Consider the following 11,438-nt stretch of genomic DNA (forward strand, 5'->3'; position numbering starts at 1 on the left):
GGGGCTGGTTTTCTTCGGGCAGCTGCGCACCACGGTGGAAGTGCTCCGCAAAATTCCGGTGGTTGCCCAGAACGCGTTAGTTTTTCTCTGGCTGAGCAGTTTCGGGCTTTTCGCTGGCAGCTGACCCGCCAGGAAGATTATGTGCTGGCAGCACTCCTACGACTACCAGACGGCGGAGAGGGCGTGTGGGAGTGAATGTGGGGAGCGCCCACGACCATTTTTATATGGACTAGAAGAAATGCGGTTCTCCATTGCGACCGCTTCGCGCACTTTAGCGCCCGTTCCCAGATACCCTTAGTGCGTGTGAGGGTAGCGGTTTCGGACACAAAGGAGATGCCCTCTACTCAGCTTGGCAAGCTCAGCCAGAGACCCGCTACAAAGTGACAAGGGGTTTGGTCGTTTGGTGCCCAGCTTTCGCCGGTCGCAACCCAGAGAATGGGTCGGAGCCAAAGGTTCACAAACAAACCAAAATTTATACAACAATGAGACATTACAGAGGATTTCACGATCACTCGTACGAGCACATACAAGGTGATTAACAAAACAATGCAACTCGTGCAAAGTTACACTCGAGAGAGATTACAATACATATGAATTATTGCACCTAAAGTGCACCAACACGAGAGAGAAGCAACAAACTAAACACGCTTTGTTCAACGGGCGCTGCGACAGTCCGATGACCAGAGGTACGCGACGGCGCCGTCCCGCTGAACGGCGCGCGCTGTCTCGTTGAACAGTGACTGGGCGAGTGGTGTTCTCCCGGGAGTCGAGCGGGCGCCCTTCTCGGAAGCTTAAACGGCGGCTCGGGCTGGCATACAGCGGTCAGCGCCCTTCTTATATAAGCGAGCTCCGCGTCTGTTCGTTCTCCATGCCAAGGCAGGCGCGCAGATACGCAAAGTATCTACGGTATCTCCTCGCGCCGGGCGCGCGTCCCCATTGGTCAGGCGCAGAGTGGCTTCTAGGTGCGTCGAGATCTTTCTCATGTGGCGCCGCGGCCGACGCACTAGCGGGAGAGTGCATAACTTAGCACACTCAAGGCAACGCCCTCTCCGTCAACATTGTGTAGAAACTGCTCGGACATTTCAGATAAATCGACGACATACGCTGACGCAATCCCTTGGCGCCGCGCCGGAGAGCGATAGTGGAGACGGCCGCAACACAGATAACGCTAGGCGCTCTCCGGCGTTTGCTTCTCGGAGACCCTGCTCTACGACACGCGCTGGCGAGATCGCGTCCGCGCGGGGCTGTTTGTTTTTGTTTCTTTTGTTTTCAAAAATGCGCTGAATTTTGTGACATCCTTGCGAAGTTTTGTTCGACCTCTAGCACGATGCAGTCGCTCGTTTCGGCTAGGCGATGGTGTACTTCGCGCGTGTCGCCTGGAAGGCGCCTTTGAGGCAGCCTTTCTCGAGAGCGGCTGGAGATTTCAGCTTCCAGTACGCGCGTGGTCTTTGTTTTGAGTGCAATGCAAAGGCGGATATGATTTTAAAAATCCTGAAATATAACAGCAATGTACCACACGCATACATCAGATCGCATTTCACTCATTAACTAGAAAAATTTTCCAGAGTTGATTACTATGCTTTTACACGCAGTACGTGCGGCGCCGACACGCAAGGGCGGATTCTACCGCCTTTTATTCCAGTGCTCGCACTCTCCGGTGAAGCTGTAGCATTCAGATATGATATGGAGCTAAATATGTATTACCAGTATCCGCGCTTCCTATAGACCCTGCAACCAGATGGAATTCGTGTGTTTGTAGAGATTATGCGCGCAATAGTTACCAGTAGCAATAGGTCTTACCAGTGATCCCGCCGCACCACCAAGTGACCGAGAAAAGCCCTCTGGGAAAACGGCGCACCACGCCTACCCCGCTCGCAAGGCTTCGTCATCGCTGCGCCGCTGCTTCCCGCTGTTTCCTGGTGATCGTTTAGTTTGGTTTATGGTTTGGTTTATGGGGTTTAACGTCCCAAAGCGACTAAGGCTATGAGAGACGCCGTAGTGGAGGGCTCCGGAAATTTCGACCACCTGGGGTTCTTTAACGTGCACTGACATCGCACAGTACACGGGCCTCTAGAATTTCTCCTCCAAAGAAATTCTAGCCGCCGCGGCCGGGATCGAACCCGCGTCTTTTGGGTCAGCAGCCGAGCACCATAACCGCTGAGCCACCGCGGCGGCGATCGTTTAGTGCCCGCTGTTTCTTTGCATCGCATGGCACAGTTGGGTATTGCGTTTTGCGGCGATGGATAACCAGCCGAGCGCGGTAAAGGCCCGGCCCCACTAGAGAGACGCGACGTCGGCGGGCTGGTCGGCCGATCCCGTCGCTGATGCACCCGTCTGTCACATCAGACCGACGACGACGCTAGCCCGACTAGCCGTCGCGTATCGGCGTAGTGTGACAGTCTTTCAGGTCAGCTAGGCCGACGAAACCGATCGGCAGGTCGGTCGGCCGAGAGGCCTTCGGCAGGTCGGCGGGCGAGCGAAAGCTCCACCTCGACAATGCGACAGCCTGCATATCTGCGCTTCTCTGCCTTGTTCGTGCTAATAATAAGCATAACAAGTGGCTGGGTTTGATATGTTCACATCTGAACGCGCACGAGCAATGAACTTTCGCAAAATAATTAAATTTCAACCGACGCCGGATCCCTCCCACGTCGATTAGGTTTAGCGAGTGCATGCGTAGGATTCGATTGAGCGATTTCCGCGATTGTGGAGAGCAAATCAAGAAGTTTTTGCCACTGAAAATGTTCACCGAGTGTAGTTGTGGCCACAATAATCTGAAATCAATGATTGTTAGCATCGCGGGACGTGTGTACAATCAGCGGGATGCGCAGGTGTTTCCCCAGCAATAGTTGAGGCGGCCGGTACCAGACGGTGGCGACACTTGTTGACAATAAATCAGGCCGTTTTAACTAATGCCAACTGGCGATGAGCATACTTCTAGATAAAGTGATGGAGAATCAGGTATTGGTCACATCAGAGAAATCAGCAACAGTCACGTCGCTGCCGAGCGTTTGACGAATAAAGCATAAGCAACAAACGACCGTGTCCTGCACTCTAAAAAAAAGGTGTTATCTTAGTCTTTTTGGGGGGTAAATCACTTGTCGCTGAGCTAACACCTTTTTGGGGTAAGGTTACGCTGTTTCTTGGAGACTAAGTATTTATGCTCTTGCACATAGTGTAATGTTACGCTCTAATAGCCTAAACTTGCACTGACATAAGGGAAGTAACTTTAGACCAGTTAGGTATAACATTATGCCTTTCTAAGAGGGGTAAGTGTTAATCTGAGGAAAGCATAAACATATCCTAACATGAAATGTGCAAGTTTGCACCTTTAGCAGGCAAATTTATGCTACACCTAGAAGTGCAAAATTACTTTGTCAAAGGCTAAACTTATACCGTCATAAACAGAGCAAAGTTTGCACCCCTGTGGTGCAAGCTTATACCCTTACATGATGGATAAAGTTACCCTTCTAGTGGTACAAGGTAATGCCCTACTGCAAAGGCTATCTATGCACTATTCGGTGCTGTATTTATACTGTCTGCGCAAGAGTATTATTACCCTTCTGTAGCGTAAACCTGCCCACTGAATGCAGGACTAAAGTTGACCCATATGGTATAAGCCGTAGTCTTTCGCGAAGTGCAAGCAGTGTCAAAATGTTGTGACGAATCTTTCATGTGAGATGGTCTGTGTCATCTTGTATTCAGGTGCAGGTACGACTGCAGAATGCACACAAAGGATTCACCAAACAATTTGAGAAAGAAACATACCGTCGTATTTATTTTGCCACATGCTACACCATACCACAGCAATGAGCCAGGCAGTCTTCTTCGAACAGGCAGGGGCAGTATGTACCATGTACTTGACCTGGGCAGAGAAAAAAACTTTAAGAAATTTCAAAACGACAAACCTCAGCACAACGTGGCCATGGGCTTAGTTAATTCAGGACTAAAAATGAAAACTGCACAAAAGGCAGGGATAAAGGGAGACGCATGAAAGTAATGCCACAAGTGCAGGCCTCTGTTTGTTGATGAGAACCAAAATCAGAAAATATATGCAGAAAAAACAAAACATGTCCTAAATGACAGCTACTTAATCATCTCACATATGCTGACATAATCACAAGCGAACTGGCTTCTCAAGAAAAAAAACTAATGCTGTGGCCAACAAAATTAAAAAACACTAAGAAATCAGAAAAACTCAGAATATTGTTCTCAGCTGCAGGGTTAAGCTGTAAGCATCCCGGATGCCAGACTGTGAGAGGTGCGTGTCAAGAAAAAAAAACGCGCGCGAAATGAAAGTTACTAAAAAGTGAAAAAATGAAATGTAGTTGAATAAATCCTTCCCTCCATTCTCATGTGTTTAGTTCTCCATACTTAGAGTGGTTACGGTTTCATGCAGCCCTTGCTAATATAGCTCTGGTCTCTGATGCCACTATATGTTTTGTTGCCCATAGTGTGAATTTTCTTCCTTAAAGAGAAGTGTAGGTGAGGTGATTATCTGAGCATCAATGAGTGATACCACCAGCTGTAATTTTCAGTGTATTCTGCTTTCCCTGCATACATTACTTGTGAATTCATTTCATATTAGTAAACAGCAGGGAGCATATGCCTGTGATGGCATTTCTGGGTGCACTCCATTGTCCCAGCCTTTTGATACAGGTTAAATTCCTGGAGAAAGGCCTGGACATGACATAAAGAATATGGACTATAAATCTGAGTGTACCATTTCTGGAAAAGAAGGAAAAGCTTCGGGCGAAACGTGAAATAATAGCAAGGTCAACTTATACATCTAAAGAGTTGTCTCCACTAATGTAGTAGTGAGGTAACATCATACACACAAAAGTATATGGGCCACATTATAATAAAGGTAACTTTTATTCCCATCCATATCCTGTTTCATACTGCACCTCTAAATTATGCCTGTGCAAAGAGCTTTGGTTATGGACCGGCCTTCACTGAAAGATTACATTAACTATCCAAGCAGCATCAAACACGCCTAAAGTCTAAACGTCTAAACGTCTAAAGCACTGCTTTTGCTTGAGCAAATTGCAAACCTCGACTTATAGATAGTTATGCTTCATCCAATGCTTGCACCATATGCAGCAGCAGCAATTCTCATGAATTAAATTTTGCCTGCACAGTAGAATGCAACATTTATATAACATCTTTTCAGATGCCTAGCATAATGAAACTGTAAGCAATGACTGACAGCATGCAAGTATGGTTATTAAAACAGTTGCCTTTCATATCTGCTGTCACGTGCAGGCCACGTGAGCTTAATTAAATTTTATGTTCACTACAATCTGATATAAAACTAATATGGGTTCATGTGAGTTATTAGAAGTTATTCGCATCTGTAAGCATCACTTTCCCACTCAAAAAGAAAGTGTGAACAGTGCAAAGAACGTTAACAGCCTCGCACAGCTTCTCATCACATTAAGATGCACGATTTTTCCAGCAACATGAATTGTACGCGCACCCCTCAAACTAATTCAATATGAAATCTTTGCCAACTATTGAAGTCCAGCCTACTTTTGCCGAAAAAAAACTGCATTGATGCTTCACACAATAAAAAAAGGTCACAAGTATTCAAATCATTATACAAAAATTCTTTCAGAACTAAGACTTCGAAAACATTGAACAGCTCCAAAATCTGTAATAGAATGGCTGTAGCTGCACAACACAGCACACTTTGTTCATTGATTGACATCAAGCAATGATGACCTTGCAGCAATGTCCCAATTACATAATAACATACATACCACACAAATCTAGTCTCGACCACTTGTGCAGTTTTGAAGAAGCCATGTTGGACTTCGGTGCTAGGAGTGACAGTGCTCGCGCACCTTTCCATCCCTTCTTCTGCCAGGTGCACTGCAATAGAGGCATCATTGATAGCATTAGTGTAACAGTGATAACTTATACGTTCATTAAGCCACATAATGGTATCACACATGCTCAAAAACAACAGAAATATGTTGAAAATGCGAAACTACAACTTTTCAATACAAATTTTATCCATTACAGCACTTGCCATAAGAGGCGTAATTGACTCAGTGCAGTAGTTCATACCATACAGCTTCTGGCACAGGAAGCCTTGACAAACTTCTACAACACAATGGCTGAGTACCAGTGAATTGTCACTAAGTGGCTAATATAATGAACATATTTTCTAACAACAGGAACTGCAGAAAGAAGAGAGAACTCTACTATTACTGCTGATGAGACTGACAATATTCATAACAGGACAGGCGCTGTCTTTTTTTCCTTGGTAAAACTATCCTGCCTGTCCTGTCTTGCATGTATTCTTTTTTTGAGGGGGTTCCATAGCACTGTGGTAATCTGTCGACAAAAAATAATGACCAACAATGACCAAAAACCAACTAGCCCGGACCAAAATCCGTATTGTTCAGAACAAAAGAAAGCTTAGGGACTAGCATGTTCTCATATTCAACCTCTCAGAGTGACATCAAACTTAATCTCACTCTCATCTCACAACTGAACTAAAATAAGAATAAAATACTGCTGATCGGCGATCTGAATCTTCCAGGTGTTGACTGGGACCGCCTTAAATGTATCGGCTCTAAGAAACCTGTGAATTCTGTCTATAATATTACGTTCACACATGACTTGGTCCAGATTGTAGGTCAGCCGACTCGTGAATCCCGCAGTCGTGATTCTATATTAGATTTGGCTTTTGTACCTCGTGCTCTCAGTGACTGTACTGTATCGGTTGAGCAAGGGCTTTCTGACCATCATCTTGTGAGCACTGCTGTACCTTTTCACGCGCGCAGCGTACGCAAACAGCAACAAGTAGGTACATTCAAAGATTACACGCGCGCTGATGATGCCCTCATAATACACCACTTGGAAACGTGCCTTATAGATTTTGATGGAACGGACGCATGCGCACTTTGGACCAAATAAAAGTAAATCTGCCATTATTGTCTAGATAATTTTGTGCCTACAAAGCGCAAAAATGTTCATAAGCAAACGCCTTGGATGAATCGGAACATTATTCACCTTAAGCGCAAAATAAAACGACTGAAAAAAAACATGCAACCTGATCTGATCTCGGAGCTTAAAGGGCCCGTGCCCACCCCAGCGCAGCAGACACTCTCTACTTCTCTTTGAGCGAGCCTCCTCTCCTTCCATTCCCTCCTCGAAATTCTTCTCTCCCGCTCATCGTCGAGTAGGCTCGGCAAGGCAAAATCACCCCTTCTTTCTCCGGTGTAAGCCGGAGGCGTGGTGTCTATGGAGTGCGTCACAGGGCGACGTCATGGCCCCGCCTTCAATAGAATTCTTTTCTTGGTTTTTGCATTTTCTCCGCACACTGAACGATCGAGAGGCGCGATCGGCTCGACCACCTAGACTTGTTAGCGAGCGCATCCTTTCATACATCTGTTTGTCATTCCCAGTTAACGAGCCACCTTTTCATTTTCTTTTAGGCCTCCCCACCGTTTCACGAGCGGAGGGGCGGAAGTCGGTTGTGTTCGAAACACACGGCGAAGCGCGGACCCGGCAACCGCCCGTTTGCTTTTCTCCATGCGTGTTTGTGTTCTGTGTGTTTGTGTCTTTTCTCCGCTCCAAAGCATATGTCATTCATTGGAGTCAAGGCGTACGCAATATGCACGAAAGATAAGCGGTGTGTGTGCGGAGCGGTCAAGTGGGCGAGCGAGGGAAAGGCTCTGCTGCACTACTAATTAAAACCTTGTTTTGGGGGGCTCGCATAGAAGAAAAGAAACTGAGAAGGGAGCGCGCACGCAGAGCGTCTCGTGACGTGATCACGGCGGGGGGGGGGGGGGGGGAGGGGGGGGGGGGCGAACCAACTCCCTCAGTTTTACTATTTTTTTACTTTTTATGGCTAGGGTTCAAGGCTGTCGCCGCACGCTCCCTCTGCGGTTTTTTTTTTTGTTCCTTCATGCGGGTTTGTAGGCATGAGCCAGAACAGAAGGCGCTGCGGAAAGCCTTGTGCAGACGACGCGACGCCAAGGCTACGCCCAACCTTCTCCCGTCAGTCAGAACGATGCACCAATGGAGTGCCTTTAGCGAAAGTAGCCCCCCTTGACGTCAGCGGGGTGCAGAGTAGTGGGCCGGGCCCGTTTTTGAAGGAAGGAAAGAAAGAACGGGCTTTGATTTGAATTTTCGCAGCTTTTCGGGGCGCGCATGGCTCTAGTATTTTGCAGAGGTTATCTTCGATGTCTCATCTATGCAGTGGGCTTGTTTTTCAAAAATGTCCGGACCCTGGGCAGTGGCCCTTTAAAGAGGCACTCGCGGGCGCAGTACGCAGATCAAAAGATTACTACTTCAAAATATCTCTCCCAAACTTCATAAAAAATCACCCTAGCAAATTCTGGGGATTTATAAGTGACACAATGAAACCGGTTTCTGAAGTATTAGTTGCTGATACGTTGGTAAATGATCAAAGGGCCATTGCTCACCATTTCAACGAATACTTCCACAGCGTGTTCACGGTGTCACAACCAGACACACTTGATGCTGCACCTGCCTACCCCTCTTTGAAGCGAATTTTATTACTTATTAAGGTGTACTTTCAATGCTTCTAAATTTGAAATATAAAACATCGTCCGGCCCCGACAATATTCCAAACATTTTTCTCCGTAAATATGCCGAATCTGCTGCCAAGTTTCTTGTTATTATGTTTCGCACCTCTTTGTTGTCAGCGAAAGTGCCAAGTGAATGGAAGACAGCCCGAATTGTGCCCATTTTTAAACAAGGTGACCGGCTCGTATTAAGAAACTACCGCCCTATACCATTACTTTCGTCTTGCTGCAAGATGATGGAGCATGTTATCGCCACCCGCATTAACGAATTTTTAGAGTGTAATTCGGTGCTAACAAATCGCTAACACGGTTTCCGGAAAGGTTACTCTACCGTGACGCAGCTAGTATCCGTAGTTCATTCCTTTGCCTCAGTATTAGATATTAATGGTCAGATTGATGCAATCTTTCTAGATTTTAGCAAGGCGTTTGACATAGTCCCCCACAGCAGCCTAATATTAAAACTACATTCCATTCGCCTCCCGCGTATTCCTATTTCTTGGATAAGTGATTATTTGAATAACCGAAAACAATACGTTGCTCTTGGTGAACAACAATCCGGCTCTCTTCCTGTCACATCTGGTGTGCCCCAATGGAGCGTCCTGGGGCCTTTACTGTTTTTACTGTACATTAACGATATTGTGAATGAAGTTTTGCCCGGTGTTCAGATTAGACTATATGCTGATGACTGTGTGTTATTTCGCGAAATCTCCAGTGTTCGTCATCAAATAGACCTAAATAATAGCCTCACTAATATAGTGAACTGGTGCAGTCGTTGGGGAATGGCTTTAAATCCGGAGAAGACTGTTTCTCTCTGCATTACTCGTAAAAGAAATCCGATAAAACATGCATATATTCTTGGTTCATCCCCGCTTAAGGAAGTTACTTCGGTGAAGTACTTGGGTGTGACAATCACTCATGATCTGTCATGGAACGCACACATTAACAACATCTGTTCATCTGCGTTCAGAAAACTATGTTTCCTGAGACATAAACTTCGGAATTCCCCTCCCAATGTAAAGCTTCTTAGTTATCTATCTTTTATCAGGCCAAAACTCGAATACGCGTGTGTAGTCTGGGATCCGCATACGGCATCCAACATAAAGAAGATTGAAAAAATACAAAGGAAGGCAGTTAGGTTTGTGTTCTCTAAATTTTCCAAATCAGATTCACCCTCCGAAATAATGCAATTTCATGGTTTCCCCGCCTTGAGTGTCGTCGACAAGGTACTCGTTTAGATTTTCTTTCCCTCTTGCTCAACCGTAAGTTGGGACTTGACCCGTCATTATATCTTTTCCTTCAGCCCGCAAGAAGCACACGCCACTATCACACCAGCCTGTTAGCACCATATTTCGCACGCACAAATCTGTTCAAATTTTCTTTTTTTCCGCGCACAATAGCGGACTGGAACTCTCTGCCCCACACGGACCAAAACTGACATATTTGACATCAGCCATGCTTTGTAATTGTACGCATGTTTATTTTTCTTTTCTTTTTTTTTCGCCATGTGACTTTTTGTTGCCGTGTGATTTTTCTGATTTACTCAGTCTGTACAGTGCCCGTCCTGCTTGGACCTAACCAAGGTCTGCAGTATGTACATAAATAAATAAATAAAGAGTACACAAGAGCATAAAAGGAGGTGACATAGACTGTACACTTTTATGATCAAATGTTTGGTCACCAACTAACTCAGACCTTTTCACAATAAAAAGAACGAAACAAATCTACTTTTCAACATTAGTCGTCAGCCTGAGTAAACAGCAAGTTACATATCATCTTAACATCATTAGCATGCTCACCTTGCCATTCCAATGCAGTAAAGCTGCTGGCATGATAAATCACTCTCTGGGTTAGCAAAGAATATTGCAAGCTGGGTGGGAAAATTACCGCATGCTAGCAAACGCAGAGCACAAATGGGCTGCTAATTTCTTGCGTATCAACATTTCACGTTTACTGTTTTATCTTTCGCTTTCTACTCCATGGTAAAAAAAAAAATCGCCCCGTCTAAGCACTCCCAAAAAAGCGCTAAAATTACAACAGGATTACTGTCCAATGAGAATCACATACAGTGCTGCAGTAAATGTGAGCACTGCGCGCAGTACGTGCCACAGAAGCGCGCACACTAATTTATTCGCCCCTTTCGGAACGGAGACTGTGCTTTGGACTTACCTGACTGAATGGTCGTGAGCAGGGATAAATACGTTGCCTCGACGAGACGACCGGCAATGTTCTTGCGCACAGGAGACGAAGGATCAGAGCCTGCAGCGAAAGAAAGCATGGGAAAGATGCTTGCACACTGCGCCGCTGCGGTCGTGCGTTGTACACGAATCGGCACCCTCCGGCCGCTTCGCGACCGGCTCAAAACAAGAAATAGCAACAAGTAGCGGCTCGCGCGCACAATCCATGATAAAGCATCTTTACAGAATACACCATAATTTAACGGCAGGAAACAACCCGTATGACCAAACGAAAAGGTCACTTACTTGTACGGTTTAAATTTGGCGCGAAGAATCCGTACGATGAGCTGCGCCGCGACGACCTGGGGTGCGCTGTTTCTTCCAGGTGTTCACTCTTTCGCGAAGATGTCGCCCACTGCAGCGTCACACATCGATGAAGCGTGCACGATGAGGTAATCGCTGAGCACAAATAGACAGGCACGTGACCGAAAATGAGAATGAAAAAACTACAAGCCACTGCCATTGCTTTGAGCCTTCTTTTGTTCGGCGAGGCGATGCGCATCCTTCTTTCCCTTTTCTCCGCTGACTGAGGGAATGTCAGTATTCTCACCAGTGTTCCAAGGTCATGCCACCCGCGTGCGGGGCAACAGCCTTCGGAGCTTGCAATGTGCAGTGCGGGTTGCTCGCTTCTTTTTGAGTG

The sequence above is a fragment of the Amblyomma mixtum genome, chromosome 10 (assembly GCF_055824585.1).
Source record: "Amblyomma mixtum isolate Tamu chromosome 10, ASM5582458v1, whole genome shotgun sequence".
Taxonomy (NCBI): domain Eukaryota; kingdom Metazoa; phylum Arthropoda; class Arachnida; order Ixodida; family Ixodidae; genus Amblyomma; species Amblyomma mixtum.